Source organism: Ammospiza caudacuta, chromosome 5 (assembly GCF_027887145.1).
Source record: "Ammospiza caudacuta isolate bAmmCau1 chromosome 5, bAmmCau1.pri, whole genome shotgun sequence".
Classification (NCBI taxonomy): domain Eukaryota; kingdom Metazoa; phylum Chordata; class Aves; order Passeriformes; family Passerellidae; genus Ammospiza; species Ammospiza caudacuta.
The window spans coordinates 57,946,143-57,962,762 of record NC_080597.1 but is presented as its reverse complement, the minus strand read 5'-3'; the positions used below and the strand labels follow the sequence as shown (position 1 = coordinate 57,962,762).

General features: G+C 42.0%; 1 protein-coding gene across 2 annotated transcripts in view; it reads right to left on the bottom strand.

Moving 5' to 3' along the window:
- The window catches only part of PLXNB2 (plexin B2), a 250,394-nt gene extending 234,026 nt beyond the window's left edge, over positions 1 to 16,368 (bottom strand). The window contains exons 1-2 of one of the 2 annotated variants that reach the window (XM_058804457.1): positions 16,133 to 16,368; positions 6,881 to 6,983 (exon numbers count right to left, since the gene is read on the bottom strand). The gene's annotated coding sequence lies outside the window, so the exon portion shown is untranslated. The remainder of the gene's footprint in view (positions 1 to 6,880; positions 6,984 to 16,132) is intronic. The other variant, XM_058804458.1, reaches the window with a different exon arrangement.
- Between the last annotated feature and the right edge of the window lie 252 nt (positions 16,369 to 16,620).

The window sequence follows — 16,620 nt, the reverse complement described above, 5'->3', positions numbered from 1 at the left end:
AGTGCTGGATTAATACTAATCCCTTTGATATTTAAAAGACACCGTTTTTTTTCATATTTTAAAGCAGTGAACGTTTATGCTATAGCTTTTCACGGCTGCTGCAACCACAATTTTTAACCTTTTCTGTTCATACAGCTCCATACATAAAACTCCTCTGCAGACATCTTCACAAAATCCAATCTCGACTCAAAGCTAGGAGTAGTGGAAGAAATTATGCATGTTGATGAACTGGATAACGAGATTCCATGCAGGAATATTTCTCAGAGGATAGAATGTCACAGGCCTAACTTACTGTAACAAACACTGCAGTGTCTTTCAGTTTTAGGGCTTTTTTGGGAAGCACACTAATTTCACGCATAGAGGCATTTGTAAAACAATATAGCTGCTATTTAATTATGCCATTTTATGTGGTAGAAAAATGTAGAGGAAAAAAGGAAGCTATGGTTCATTCATTTCTTCCAAGGCTGCATGTATGAATTGTTAAAAAAAAAAAATTAATGTCTATTGACCTCATTTAGTGGTTTCACAGGAGATCAGGCATTGCAATGTTTCCTCCAACTTCCAGCAAGTGGTTTTACAACCACTTCTGCTTTAGATGGGATGCAGGGAGTGGAGTGGACAGCCACAAGCCAGCCCAGACACACAGTTTTCCTGTCACTCACCATGAGAGAGAAACACAAAGAGCCTGAGGTGAGCAGGAACATGGGAAACCAAGGTGAGAGCACAGTCAAGACTTGATGTCCCTCTGGTTTTCAGTGTTGCCCTTGCCAGAGCTCACTGTGAAAGCAAGACATCCTGTCCAGTGCTTGAAACTCCCCATTCTCCCAGGACTTATACTGCCACGTTTCCTTTCTGTGAGGAAGTCTGTTTCTTGTCTCCTGCACTGTAAAATTTAGTGCAAACCAGCTGGTGCATTTTGTCTAGGAATCTGGAAAATATTGCTGTTATTAAAACCAGCTTAATATTAACCCTCTCTGGAATGCAGGCCTGAAATTGATATTAATGAAATAAGATCAGATATTAATATTCTGTACAGCTGGTTCCTCAAGCTGTGCTGTAGTGTCAAATCAAATCTTTCCCCAAATCAACATATCAAATACAAACACAAGATGGCAGGTAGCATGCACGTGTGAGGAGGCAGAAGGAGCATTTTAAAACTTTAGAAGCTGTTATGTTTGCAGCTCCAGGCAGCCATGCTTCCCTTCCTGCCCCATCTCCCACAGCAGCCATATTAATAGCTATTCAGTACAGTAATAGAATGCTAGCTGTACACTTTGTTGTTGGAGTTTTTTAATCTCCAGGTCAATATTAAAAGCATTTGGATGGTCTTTAGGAGGGAGGAATGATTTTGCACTCCAGGAACAGTGAAGCATGTGCAGCATTCCCTAGGAATGCTAGCAAAGGATTTCCTTCACATGTCTCTGCTATGACTGATGTGGTAATACTTTATTTTAAGTGGACCCAGTAGTACAGATTCACAATTCAATTTAGTTGCACAAAAATGCACTCTGTATAACATCTGTGTGATCTCGTTAGTTGAGTTTATACAATTTGTGTACAAAATAGATCCAAACACCACCTGAGGGTCACTCTGCAGAAGGAGACCCTGGAGGGTCTCTGAACAAAATTGTTTGGACACATGATTTTTACTCCTGGATATGCAGTTCTGATTCTGGGCAAGTAAGTAACAGACCCATCTTTCACTTTCCTCTCCTGTTACATGGCAGCCACCTCATTTCCTGAAAAAGATCTAATGATAGACCTCTCCACTGAAGAGCAACTCCCAAGTGGGAAGATGAGTCAGCATGATGCTTCCTCCATCTTCACAGAGTAGAAAGTCAATTTCTCTCTAGAGTACCCCTTTCTCTCTCAAGAGTGCCCTGCAGGTAGCTTGAGGTTTGGTGTACTCCATCTCCACACCTTCAGTTAATTCACTTTTTCTGAATGTCTTGAGTTTCCCAACAGCTTACTTGAAGAAAGCGATCTGATTTTCTTGTAATCTGCTATTCATTTTGAAGTACACAGGTTAATATTAAGTAGGCCATAGACATTTATAGCTAAACTTAGAAACAAGAAAAATATTCCAGCATTCTCAAACTTTCACATGTGCAGCCTCACACCACAAAGATAAAACCTAACTTAGACGACACCAAGTTTTTTAACTCCTCTTCAAACAGCCAAATAATATAAAGCTCCTTCAAGGACTGGTCCCATTAGTTAACCTTCCCATCACTCAGCAGTCTGTTGCCAGGTTTCTCCAATTGAGAAGATGAAAACTATACTATCCCCACTAGACTCAACAGACCCAGCCTGAAGAAAAAGCAAGGCTATTGTAACTGTGACAGAAAAGTAGATAAGACAATACCTTCTGTCTGCCCACAGAGCAAGAGGAAAGCCATTCAAACAGCCACACAATGACAAAAAATAAAAAATCTGGACTCCTATGTGGTTTGTTAACCTTTGCATCAAGTAGAGCCAGGAAGCTACAATTTCTCCCATTGGCTACTGCTGCCTTTTCTTTCCCAGGATATGGACAGAGAATGGGAATGGGTATGTACTGAAGAGAAGGTTACTCTGGTGATTTGCAGCTCACACACAAAGTTTCTGGGCTGACAATCTCCTGGCTTTGCATTACAACTTGCATCACATTTGTAATTGTATTACCTGGACAGCTTTAACTTCATTAGGATTCACAGGTAAAAAGCAGATGCTGAAGCCAATCTTATAAAGCAATGTCTGCTTTAAAGAGACTACACTAAGCAGAAGCTAATTCAACACCTTCTCTTTTTGGTTTGTAAAGAGGAAATTCATAATTTCACTCAGGCAAATAAAGATATATGTGAACTGAGGTAAGGTTTATTTGAAGTAAAGAGCAAAAAAATTGTGTGGTTTGGGATGTTTGAGTTCATGCTGCATAAAGTGCAGCTATTTAAAAAGAAATTATTCCAGGAACATATTATCCTTTCCTTGTGGCTAATATATATATAAATTACTTTAAAATATTTACTCAAATGGTAATATTTCCTCTCTCTCCAGTAAATATAAAAGCTTAGCATTAAATCCATATTAAAAAAAATCTTCTTATATATTCTAGGGACTACCAGTTCAGCCAAACTAGGTCCTTGCAGCCGAGTTAGCTTTCTGCTTTTGGCACAAGTACAAATGAAATACTCCAGAAGACAGATATGTTACATTCTTTCAGGTGTTTTGAGTTAACATTCACGGAACTCAAGGAATTTCTATGAAAAAAAAACCCATCTTCAGAGAATTTCATAACCTTCAGCTGGGAAACATCAAGGCAAAGTTTCCATAAGACAGAGCATACTTTCCTTTAAAAACCCTTGATAGCAACTATAAAATATATTATACATATTGTATATAATAAATACAATTTTATATATTTTTTTTTTAAACAGAGATCCTGTTATTAAAAAGGAGTAGAGCACACTCCATGCATAGAGCTACTTTTATGAAGGGGATAGAAATGTGTGAAGAAGTACCACTATGGGTTTTTATCATACCGTCCCTTGAGTCATGCCAAGGGAGTAAAGCTGATAATGAAGGATCTTCTTTTGGGACCAGGAGAACTCCAGCTTCCTACTTGTGCTGCCACATGTATGAGCATAAAATGGAAGTTGTGTTTGTGCTCATGGCCTCAGACTATAACTCAACTGCTGATTTGAATTCCTGCAGGCCTTGTACTCTTGGGACCTGCCCTATCTCATTTGGAGGAGATCACATAATGGTTTTTCCCCTTTTCAGCCTCACCATCACCTTGTAGCTAAGCCTCTCAGTAGATAATCTTATGTCTAATTTTCACATTTAACAAATTTTCCTATAAGTCAATTAGTAAAGACTGTTCAATACCTAGGATGGAGCTAAATATATTAAGCATTAACAATTTATTTATCAACTTTTTCAATGTCATATTTTTTAATAGTTGCCTAGACTTGTCTCCTTTTAATAAATGCACCAAAATGGCATCTGTATATCCTGTTACAGGTATTGTACCCTATAACTGCTGCATACCCACCATTATAGAATCCAGATTCAGTTTCCAAATCAAACCTATAAATATCATAGTAGCGCTGAAAAATCCTTCTAAGCTCCCCCCAAAAGCCTGCCAGAGGTAAGAATCTTCCTTGTATTTAGGTGAAGTCTGCTTGAAAGCTATTTTTTAACATGTGAAGAAAATTCTCTGTATTTCTTTTAGCCCATCCTAGGTATTTCAGTTTTCTTTCTCTGCTGCAAGCAATAAAACACTTTTATGTTCAATATATGAATAGTAGAGATTTTTTAAAGCCTAACATTTTACAAGGTTTTCCTAAAGCTTGTAAAATATGAATGATCTGTGAAATGGCTCCATACATTAAAATGCAACTCGGGCAGGCCACTTCTCCATCTCTCCCTTTATTCATTACTTAGAGGGCTAGGAACCATCCTGGGATGCCTTGCACTAGGAGGGAAAGCACATAACTAATTTCCTAACTGCTCTGTTTACTTTGCATACCTTGTGGGCAAAAGTTGGCAAGAAAGGACTGGAAGCTGTTTGCTTTGAAATTATCACCCCATTTACAAGATTCAAGAGCAAAGTCTTTTAAACTGAAGTAAGAGGGGAAAGGAAGTGACTCTGTGCATGGTTAATGCTTCAGGAGAGTGCTAGCAGTGCACTGGAGGTCATCAGCTGAGAAAGAAAACTGACACCAAAAAAGTTTCCTCACCAAGTGCACAGGGACACAATATTTAGAGCACCCAGAGAGAATAAGGGCACCAGCCAGATCTATGTAAAAGGGCTGTATTTAGTTTAAAGCCACCTCATATTATTTGAAATGAAAGAACAGCTACACAGGAGCATGGTTGCTATTGAAAGTACAAACTCAACACCCTCACTCAGTTTGCAAAAGCCTCTTCTTCCCTGACTAATGGGGCCACCCAGGATGGGACCGGCAGGAAGGGAAGAGAGCTACAGACACAGGCGGGGCTTGATAACACAAAGAACTTGGCAATGAAATCACTTTAAGCAAGTCTTGAATCCTCTTCTTCCTTTTTTTTTTTTTTTTTTTGATGGGGTGGGGTGTGGGGATTGCCTTCCAGCTTCTCAGTCCAACATTGCAAATTATCATGCATTTGCACAGCCATGCTCTGAAATACAGCAGAGACGAAGGGAAATGTCTGAATACTTTTTTTCAAAGCCACATAACAACTACATAAAATACAGTCTAATGCTAGATCAGCTCTCCTGTCCAGCCCACAGCACAGCTCCACAAAACAGCACAACCAAGCAGGTACTGGCCAGTGAAGGCAGGAACTACTTACAGCAGAGCTGCCACTGAAGATTTCATATCATTGAATGATGGTCTGTGCCTGCTGCTAACCCACTTGGAACAAAAATGCTCCTTCCTGCCAAGCCATCTCATGGATACAGAGAGCACGATGTGAAAGTGCTTTGGAGGAGGCTTTCCTCAAGCCAGGAAATCTGGGGATGCAAGGTTTACTTTTGCATAGGGGCTTTTGGGAAAGCAACATGGGATAATTTAAGAGAATTAGCAGGTCCCCATCCTTTCTGGTCAAGAAGGAATGCTGCAGCATCTACTTGCCCTACTTATACTTGACAAAAATACCACCAAATTGTACTTTTCTCTACAGATTTCCCAAAATACCCCAAAGTGAAGCAATGAAAAAAAAAAAACAAACCAACAACAAAACCAACACCCACCCACACCCCCCCCCCCCCACAACAAAACAAAACACACCACAAAAATCACAGAGAAATTAAATTGCTTGCTAAAGACAGCAGCAAAACCACCATGCTGAAGTTCCCAGTCAGGAAACCTACAGGACCCCATGCATACAGTGGCTTGCATAGATGGTAGTCTGGGCACCAAACCTACTCACAAAGCAGCCCAGACTTGTGGTATTCCAGTAAGTATGCCAGTTTCATCTGACTGATGCCACTGAATTACTGGCATGGTGTTGGAACATCTCAGCTTGGGACAGAGACCTGCCTATCCATGCCAAGTTATTACACGTGAAAGGCCTGAGAAAGCAGAAAAGTCTCTAAGAGGGAGGGAAAGGAAGCAAGTATGTAGCCACTTCTGGCCACGAGTTTACAAACACCTTCTTTTTCCAACAAGCAAAATAATAACATAAAGTAACTCTTCAGCACTGCCTCATTCATAAGTTCCTAACTTCCAAGGTTGCTAAACCCTCTTCTGGTATCAGAGTTCCTGTTCAAGTATAATTCAAGTAGATTAATTAAGCCACAGACAACAGAAAACACAGTCTGCCTCTTGAAATTATCAGCAGGAGAAAATAGCATGAAGAGTTTAGTTTCAAGAATGCTGTTTACATTTAGTCATTTTACAGGCATCAGGATCAAAATTAAAAGAGAATAACTAACTGCTACAACTGGGAAAAGTAAATAGACATTTAAATTTCAACAGTGGCAACAAGCAAAACATTGCAAAAGTGAAGTGGAAAGTGTTACTCTGAGCAATTGAGATACTATGTTTTGATAACTAAGTTAACTTTGAGATGACTCACACCCACAAGCTGCTTAATATCCTTTTACACTACAGGTCCAGGAGATACAAAACTATGCATAAAAATCACTATTGAATCAGACAGCATCCAGGACAATGACAAAGTAAGTGCATTTTCATGCCGGATTATTACAGTAAATTTGAGGCTGTGATATTTCAACTTAAACCCTAAAGCACATCCATCCCACACAGACATCTCTCATCTCAGTGCACCAAGCCAAACGCACTGCAGCGCCCTACACAAGAAACTCCTCTTTCTCAAGCAAGCAGCACGACTCTTTGGAAGAAAAAATGGGGGTAAACCCAAAACCCTCACTCCAAAAGAGTTCTTAGCCCACCTGAGCAGCACAAGCGTTGCTGGTCAAAGGGACTTCTTGGGGCTCAGGCTTCTGTGCAAATAGGGTCCAGGGTGAAATGCCTTTTGATGTGTTCTTGTTCCTGCTGGAAGAGACACAGAACAGATGCCTCAGAGAACACATAAAACAAAGGACTGGGCAATATGCACAATCAAACATAAAGAGCTCACTCAGGGGGTCTAAAGGCATCCTAAGCAAGGAATCATTTTGCAGCTGGCATCTCAAGACATTGCAGAAAGTTCCTCATTTTTATCTTTATAAGAGTGAAACATGGTGAAATCTATTGATTGTATATCACATTGAAGGCTTTTTCAGCAACTGAAGGCTTAAAGATGTGACATAAGCAAGATTTATCAAATCACTGGGATTTTAAAAACAGGATGTCAAAACATATAGGACAAATATGTAAAAATTAGTTAACTTCAGGATCTCAAAAGCTGTCATTAGTGAGTAACATCACAATGCAACTGTAATGCTTCTTTTGCAGTTCAAAATTACTGGAATTTTGCTTTACATTACTAAGTGTTTTATTAGCTACCTGGAAATAAGCAAGTTCTTTATGGTAAAATTAAGAGATTATATGGTTTAGTAACATGAGAAATAAAAACAGAAGGCAAATCACAGAGTTAACACAATTACTTGTCAAGCTGTGCTCATTCCAACCAAAACAATCTTAAGATACCTGAATGCAGATATGTATCTAGTAACAAGGGATGCAGGTAAGGTTTGCAGATCAGAGAACTGTGACCTCTGAAGCAAGGAGAGCAAAAGGGATGAGGTCAACACAGCCTCACAGCTAAGCATCACATTCAGAGCTTCTGCTGTTATTAGAAGGGCTAAGGTGGCTCCTGGGTTCAAAGATATGAGAGTGAATGGAAATAATGATTGGGGTAGCATGGGGCAAGAATGCCACTAAAATACTCTGCCCAGTTCCATGACTAATGCTCAAAAAGAGATGTTGAAAATTATAGAACATGCAAAGTAGAGCTACAAAAGCAATTAGCATCTGAGGGGAGGTAAAAAGCATTATGTATAATCAGATTTAAAGATTCAGTCCTTTTGATAAGCCACCCAGACAACTGACAGTTTACTTGATCATCTTTAAGGAAAAAAATTTATCAGCAACAAAAAGTCTTTAATACAGCCATAAGAAAACTTAAAAGGCATGAACAGATGCAATTCAAAACAATAAAAGGCTCTTGTTAGAAACAAGATGAAATTCTGAAAAGGCAAAAGCAAATGGGAACAAATTCTTAAAGATGGATTCTTTTTTTCTCAGAATTTTCAAGTTAAGATATGCTTTAGTCCCAGATTTTGTTTGGCTCATGAGCAATAGCCAAGTGAAATGTTCAAACAGTTGTGGGACTTGACTGTTCCGCTGATGCTAACCTATAGATGACAAGCTCAAAAAACCCCAAACAAAACCCAAAATCAAAGAAAAACCCCTCAATCAAATAATTTCAAAGATATTGCCCTGCATTTTTATCAATGCTACCAAATAACAAATTAAATGCACAATGGACTGTGAAATGCTTGCAGATCTTCCCCCAGTTAAATGTCAAACCAAGAAGTCATCTGTTAATAAACAAAGATGTCACCTCTCTGGAGTTCTATCCAACCTACTAATACATAAACTCATACCACCACTTTGGACCCAGGATTGCCAAGGCAAATAAAGTCTTTTGGTTTTTCATCTCAACAGCCTGGGTAGGCAGAAGGTGACAACACCTGGACCACACAGCACATGCATAATCTGAGCCATAAAGCCAGCTTTGTGGCTGCAGAGTTACTGACTCTTGAAAAACTTCTTAAAAGTACTTGCAAAGACACTTAAAAGTACTCACAAAGACACTTTCTGCCTGTGCAGAAGCTTTTCAGACAAAACCACTGCCATTTGACATATGTGGGGGAAAAGAAAACCTCAAAGTCACCCACATGTACCCATATGGGAGATGTGCACACATCATAACCACAACTACAGTCTACATGAGCTGTTAGTTCATGAGGGAAAAGTTCCAGTTGCTGATGATGTGTATCAAAACTGCACAGAAAAAATTTTCGCAGCTTTTAAACTACTTAATCACACAAGACTGGAAATAGAAGAGGTCAAATTACTGCTTTTATTGCCCTACAATTCAACAGGCCCAACATTAAGTTTATACCAATTTGTCCCAAACTGATTAAATGAAGATAGCATGTAAGTTCAACACACACTTGACAACACACTAAGAAAGGCCAAATGAGTGGCCTACTGATATATTTAAGAGAGATGTTGCATATTTTGGACTTCCAGCTGCAATGAGCATGACATAATCATGTCTATTAAATGGAAACTAACTAATACAAGCTGAAGGAAATCATACCCGTCTACTACTAACCATGCCATGTGCCCTGTATCTTCAGGAAAAAAGAAGCTTTCATTTGCTTTGCAGGCCTAGTTTAAACCCCAGCAAAAGATTACTAACTTGTCCTGATTCAGGATGGTAAACTTCACCTTGTATTTCAGTTGCACCCTTTTTACCAGATCAATTTGGTTTATATTTTCTGCCTTCTGCTTTCTCCCTGTGGCTGAATACATTTGACCAATAACAATTTTCCTACAGGCCAAATGTTGGTTAAAAAACTGGTCCTTCAAAAATTCTAAACAGTGATGCCCATAGCAATGTAAGAGCTAGATCTTCTTTATATACAACTCTTAGACGTCAGAAAGAGATACTATCTCTTCTTAAACTATCTAGAAGATAAACAAGAGGCCTGGAGAAAAAGATGTGAGGAGTTCCTCCTCACATTTTTACATATTTAAAACACAGTCAGTAAGTATAGGCAGAACATTAAGCTTTCTGCATTCCTTCTCTAAGACACAGAGCTATCACATTAATAATTCCTCTAGATACAGCAAGATTAGCATCAGGTTTATGAGAGTGTCCTTCAATCCAAGTCAACATGCAGAGGTCTGCATGTTGACTTGGATTGAAGGACACTCTCATAAACCTGATGCTAATCCAGTTTAACTAGAAATATGCTAGTCAAGTCTGTTCAGCAATTAGCATGAACATACCTTGTTATAAAAAATTAAGTTCTGGAAAAATTCAGTTTAAGTGCTAAACATCTCATGGATTTTTATTTAAAATCGTGCTGTTTACAGGCAGTTTCCATGTACCTAATCTGGAAAAGTAGTTTTTATGGGTCTGCTTGAAAGTCCAGCACATAATTAGGATATTTTAGGGGCAAAGTTTTTCTACAGCTTCCTGTATTATTGTAGGATTGAGAAGGCAGAAAGAATGACATCTGCAACATAAAGATAACTGCGATTGTCAACTAACACCAAAGCCATTCACTGCAAATGACGTAGATCATAGAATCACAGAAAGGTTTGGGTTGGAAGGGACCTCAAAGATCATCTCATTCCAGCACCCCTGGATACCTTCCACTAGATTAGGCTGCTCAAAGTCCCATCCAACCTCACCTTGAATGTGTCCAGGGATGGGGCATTCACTCACAGCTTCCCTGCACAACCTGTTCCAGTGCCTCACCACCTTCACACTACAGATTTTTTCCTAATAGCTAACCTAAGCTACTCTCTTTCAATTTGAACCCATCCCTCCTTGTCCTGTCACTACATGCTTTTGTAAATAGCCTTGCCCTATCTTTCCTGTTAGTTTCCTTCAGGTACTGGAAAGGCAGTGAGATCATCCCAAAGCCTTCTCTTTTCCAGGCAGAACACCCCTAACCTTCTCAGCCTGTCTTCACAGGAGAGGTGCTTTATCCTTTTCATCATCTTCATGGCCCTCCTCTGGACTACTCCAACAGTGCCACAACCATTTTATGTTGCTGTCAAGCTGCTGGCCAGGCTTCTGTGATACAGCCCAGAACAGGTTTGGCTTTCTGGGCTGTGAGTCTGCATTGCTGGGTCATGTTGACTTTCTTGTTAACCAACAGCCCCCAAGTTCTCCTCCTTGGGGCTGCTATCAATTCATTCTCCACCAGCCTTTACTTGTGTTTGGGATTTCCCCAATCCAGGGGCAGGACCCTGCACTTGGCCTTGCAGAAATTCATGAGGTTTGCACAGGGCCTCCTCTCAAGCCTGTCCAGGTTCCTCAGGGTGGCATTGCTTCCCTCCAGCATGTCTGCACTCCACAGCTTGGTGTCACTGGGAAACTTGCTTAGGGTGCACTCAATCCCTCTATCCATGTCACCAGCAAAGATGTTTAAAAGTGCTGGTTTCCATATTGATCCCTGAGGAACACCACTGGTCTCCACTTGGACATCATGCCATTCACTGCAACTCTTTGAGTACAACCCTCCAGCCAATCCCCTATCTGCTGAGCAGACCATCTATCAAATCCATGTCTCTCCAGTTCAGACAACCATACCATGTGGGACAATGTCAAACTTTGCACAAGTCCAGGCAAATGATACTGGGTGCTCTTCCTTTATCCACCAACACTGTAACCCAGGTCATAGAATCTTATCAAGTTTGTCAGGCACAGTTTGCCCATGCTGAAGCCATTTTGCCTGTCACAAACCACCTCCTTCTCTTCCATATGCATTCACATAGCTCCCAGGAGGATCTGTGCCATGGTCTTCCTGGGCCCAGAGGTAAATCAGGAACACTGACTGCCTTCACTTTTTACTTGTGGCCTTAAACTAGTGATGCCAGTTAACAAGCAAACAAATGAAACACTAGGAATAAGGTTTTAGTTGGATAACTAACTTCTTGAGGACACACTTTGATTGAATAAATCAACTACTAAATTGACTTGTTTGCAGGATTGCAAAGCTTTTTGATCAGGGGCATGTCAAAAGTGAAACTACAAAGGCAGAAACTTGGAAGCTAACTATAAAGGTGGAGCAAGGCCAGAAGTGTTTCAGAAGGTGCCAGGTGGACTCTGAACCCTGATGAGTACTGAGGCTGACGAGCCTGGGGAACTCAGCATGGTGCTAATCATCAATCCATGCTGGCGCCAGCGCCCAGGAGCTGAATTCCAAAGAGAAACCAAGTGTCCCTACAAGCACGTGGCTGGTGACCACAGCTCTGCTGACACACTCCTGAGGGCAAACTCTGTCCTGCATTATGGTCATGTAAAGCTGAGCAGTGGGGCAGGGGCTGACCATCACATTGAGGCTGAGATTTTTTTTAATAATTACTAGTAACATTTATTAAGCACAGATACTTTTAGACATTACAACGAGAAGTCTTCACTCAACTACCTGAGATGGAAATTCAGAGAGCTCCAAAAGTTATATATTTGCAGAGATACAACTGCAGAGACAGAAACAGAAATACTTGATTTTAACAGATAACTAAATTACTATCTGCCTAAAGAAAGTAAGCCCCAGGTCCACAAGATCCCCTGAACAGCTTTCCAGTATGGTCTAGTTGCACGAGGGTTGGGCAAATATGTGTCCTCTCCTTCCTCCATCCATCCTCCGCTGCCTCCAGAGCAGCAGAGGGCAAGGACTCCAGGCCCCTTTTTGTAGCCAGATTTGATCAGTTTTATAGACAGAGAGCTTTTTGTACCATTAACCACAGATGGTTAAATAAAATGTTTTCAACTGTTTATTTCTAAATGTGTTTGATCAATTAAAAAGTAAGAGGCTAAACCACTTACTTTCAAAATACTGTTTTTTCTTACAACAGACATCCCCTCAACTACTTGGGCTATATGATTTTATTTTATTTTCAACAAGGATTAACTGACCAATGTCAAATCCAAGTTAGACTCATATTTAAACAAAACTCTTTAGGTAATACTCCACTAATCCTAGTTACCCCTGGCCTTATTACAGCTAATAATACTCTTTTTTCTTGATTTTTGGGGTTTCTTTCTCTACTAGAAGCCATTTAAATAGACCCTCCACTATAAGCTGAGCTTTACAATTTTCTATGGTGCATAAGAAAACCTACAAGGAAAGCCAAAATAAATATCCACTACTGAGTTGAGAAAAAAGGTAAAAGTGAAGGAGTAGGAGGAATACCACATCGAGGTTGTTTGTTTACTTAATTTCATCATAATTATTTAGACTCTCATCTCACTAATAGCTGTGCAGGTGCTAACTTTACTTCAAGAAGGACCTAGAGTTTTTGTTTGCATAAATCAAGTACATTTAATCAAGTGCACATTAGCTCATCAACACATTGGATCTGATGAGAAATTGCATAAGTGACAATGCCAAGCTATTTCGGTGAATATTCATGATATCTCCATGGAACAGGCTGACTGGAGGGGAGTGAGAACAAAATGACAGTAAAAGAACGGTAGCAATTACTTTTCTAGCAGTTAATGTTGCCATTAACTGCTTGCTGGCAAGAGCTTAAAGTTGCAAACTCCAATTTAGGCTTGTTACCTTAATTTTACAATTGTAATTCAATATTCTGAATGTGACACCAGTGTAACAAACATCTTCATTCAGTGCTTCATATAATAAATAATTTAAAAGTACATGAAAATTTCCAAAATCTAGCCATTACAGAAATATAAACACTTAGTATTTAATCTTCATAAAAATAAATAAATAATGCACAAATCTTTTTCTCAAAACTGAGCCAGAATCCAAACCCGTTTGCAACAATAAAGTGGAATTTTTTTGTTCTTAATAGGCATTCATGAAGAGATGTCCCTTCAAAATGTAATTTGTCCTTCGTGATCTTCTGCATGCAAGGCAAACAACTCCCAATTTTATAAAGCTATACAAAGCCTTTATCCAACTTCCAATATCATCTGTAGAAAATTCAGGCAGAGTAGTGTAGTGAGAATATTTTACATAACAAGTTCTCAAGTCAGATGAACAAAGAAAGGCTTAGATAAAAGAACAAAAAAACTTGGATCACTTTCAGATTGCTAGAATGGATGAAGGAGGAGAGGAATTAAGGGCTGATTGGGTGCACCATCGACTGCATCCTTCTGAAACCCAGACCTTGTGTGCTGCTGACCAACCTGTGAAGAAGGTCACACAGCCTCTCCTCGTGCAGAGCTGCCTCCCCACCACCTCTGCCCACCAAGTTCTGGTACAAGGTAGGTCACTGGACTCACACCTACCATTTCATAAGAAATTAGATGTGGGTCACAAATACAGCTCAATTCAGCCAACCCCAACTGTTTGCTTTGTCCCTCTGTCACAGCAGAGAGATATACAGGAGACTCATGCTACCAGACTTCACAACACTAACCTGAACAGCCATAAAATACAGTTTACATTCATATGCCTATCTTGAATCTGGCAGATTCAAAGTTCAATAGAACATAGCCCTGAATGGTAGAGTAATCTCTGGCAAAGGGACAGGATGAACAGCTGAATGCATAAGCTTCTGGAGCAAAAGTCAGAGTCACAAGTGTATTTATCGTGCTACCCTTCCCATCGTTGACAATCCAGGAGTATCAAAGAAGCCTGGTTATCAACACTGTTGTAACAGACTATCACAAGCATCCAAAGCTTCAGTTGCACATTTTGGGGGTTCATGTTACTACAAAATACAGTATCACATTTTGATGGGTTGACCCTAGCTTCTTACAATAATCTCAGATGATTTATACAGCTTTTGGTACCAGAAGCCACCATTCAAACTCCTTTCCCAAACATTGACACTATTTAGTTTCTGTATTTATTTAAGTCATATATTTTAAGAAAGACTGTTTTCTACTTCACAAGCAATCAGACTAGGTTCTAGATCCACAAGTGTTCTAGGTAAGGAGGACAAGCCATGCTAGGCTTGGAAGTAGACTTCCTTCCTTCCTTCCTCGCTTTTGTTTTGGCTGGAAGCATGTTCTATTCTGGCACATCAATTGCAGGCAGCAGCCCCCGTGCCCAGGTGTGCTGGATCTGTCTCACAACCTGACAAGCAGGCAGGGCATTAAGCATCAGCCCAACATGCATTTATAATCTCACTCCCTAGCAAACAGTGAACAGGTCTCCCAGCTGATTTGCCTATAGCATGGTACATAGCTGTTGCAAGACCAGTTGCATACTTCAAGCTTTGGGGAGGGGGAAGAAAGGAAAAAAAAAAAATTTCAGCCCAAATTTAGAATTGATGTCTTCTGAAAAAAACTGTTAAGAAAACTGAAGTCAATCCTAGGTACATACCAGCAGCCTATTACTTACCAACCTTTGCTTCCTCCTAGATTCCATTGTAATGAGAACATAAACAGTAAAATAAGCATATATCTCCCTTGAATGAATTACCTATTCAGAGTTCCCTCTGGTGTTCAATAAGCTCATCATCACATTCAAGGTAACAGCCTTCGTTGCAAAAGCATAAGTTCTCTCATGAGCAAGTTATCATTTGATGACGAGCTCAGCAATAAGGACAGGACCATAGTGCTGTAACTCGTGGACAAAAGCAATGTTACTTTCCATCAGATTTCAGAGGGGCGATGAACTTACACTTCCTCCTTTGTATATTCACCCGAGTGTCTGATTAAGCTCGAAAGGACCCAAAGTGCTAAAGATCCCTTCTGCCTCCCGATGCCACCAAACCGACGAAGTCTCGGAGAAGGCAAAGTCACAAATTACAGGTACAGCCCATCTGAACGGGGCACGCAAAGATGTTCCGCACCTCCCGAATAACTATGCTTTGAGTCACAAGCCTTCCCAGCCTCGCACTCCCATTCGCCTCCACGGAACATGAGCAAAGTACAGTGTATCTAATTAACAGTTTGGAAAGAAAGTTTAAAGCTGCCTCTGCAAAGAGACAAAACGCGTTTGCAGGAAAATCCCAAACGGGTTCCCGAGTCGGCGGTGCGCAGGCGGAGCGCGGGGCGGGCGCCGGGCCAGTGCCAGCCGCGACAGCGGGGCTGCTGACCCCGGCCCTGCGGGGTTGCGAAACTCCCGGGGAGAGCGGCCAGCCCGCAGCGAGCGGGGCGGAGGGAGGGAGGGAGGGAGGGAGCTCGCCGGACACCGGCGCACCCCGGCCGCCGCTCGGGAGGAGTCCATTGCCCGCGCCTCCCCCACCTCCCCGCCCTGCACGGCGGCTGAGAAAGGCGCTCCGAGTCCAGAGCCGCCGCCCGGGAGCCCCTTAACCAAAACCATCTGGTCACGGGCAGCGCGGCAGAAAGCCCCATCAGCCCCGGCCCTCGCCGCTTACTCCCGGCCCCGCAGCCGAGGAGGAGAGAAGCTGCTCTACCCACAACTCAGCAGCTCCCGAGCTGGGGGAGACAGGGGGAAGTCGCCGAGGAATCCGCCTTCCCCCCTCCCCTCCGCGCCCATCCCGCGGCGGCAGCGCCGGAGCTGCGTTACCTTCAACAGGTGCAGGCGCCGGCGGGAGGGAGCCCGTGGGCACGGACCGTCCGAGTTGCCCGAGCGGGAGCGGCGGCCCCGGCAGCCCGGGTGGGTGGCGGTGGGCTGGACAGAGGCGCTACGGCAGCCCCCGGCGGCCGCCCATGCTCCCGGCGGGCCCCGCCGCCGCCGCCGCAGCCGGAGTCAGCGCGAAGGCGGCAGCGGCTGCGGCCACCTCCGAGAGGAAGGACGGGAGCGGCGGGGAGCGAGGGAGGAGGAGGCAGAAAGCGAGAGGAGAGAGAAAGCGCCCCAAGAGAAATAATCATCACATGGCGGTCACGATCCGCCGCCGCCCCCCGACAGCCGGAGCCTACGCTTGGGAGCCGGGGAAAAGCTGCGAGGAGGGGACACACCTGTAGGCGCAGCACATATCCGCTGTGAGCACAATGCGAGACAGGAAACTGAAAAAAAACCAGCCCAGGGAAGGAGAGAGGCTCCCGTTCGTCCCT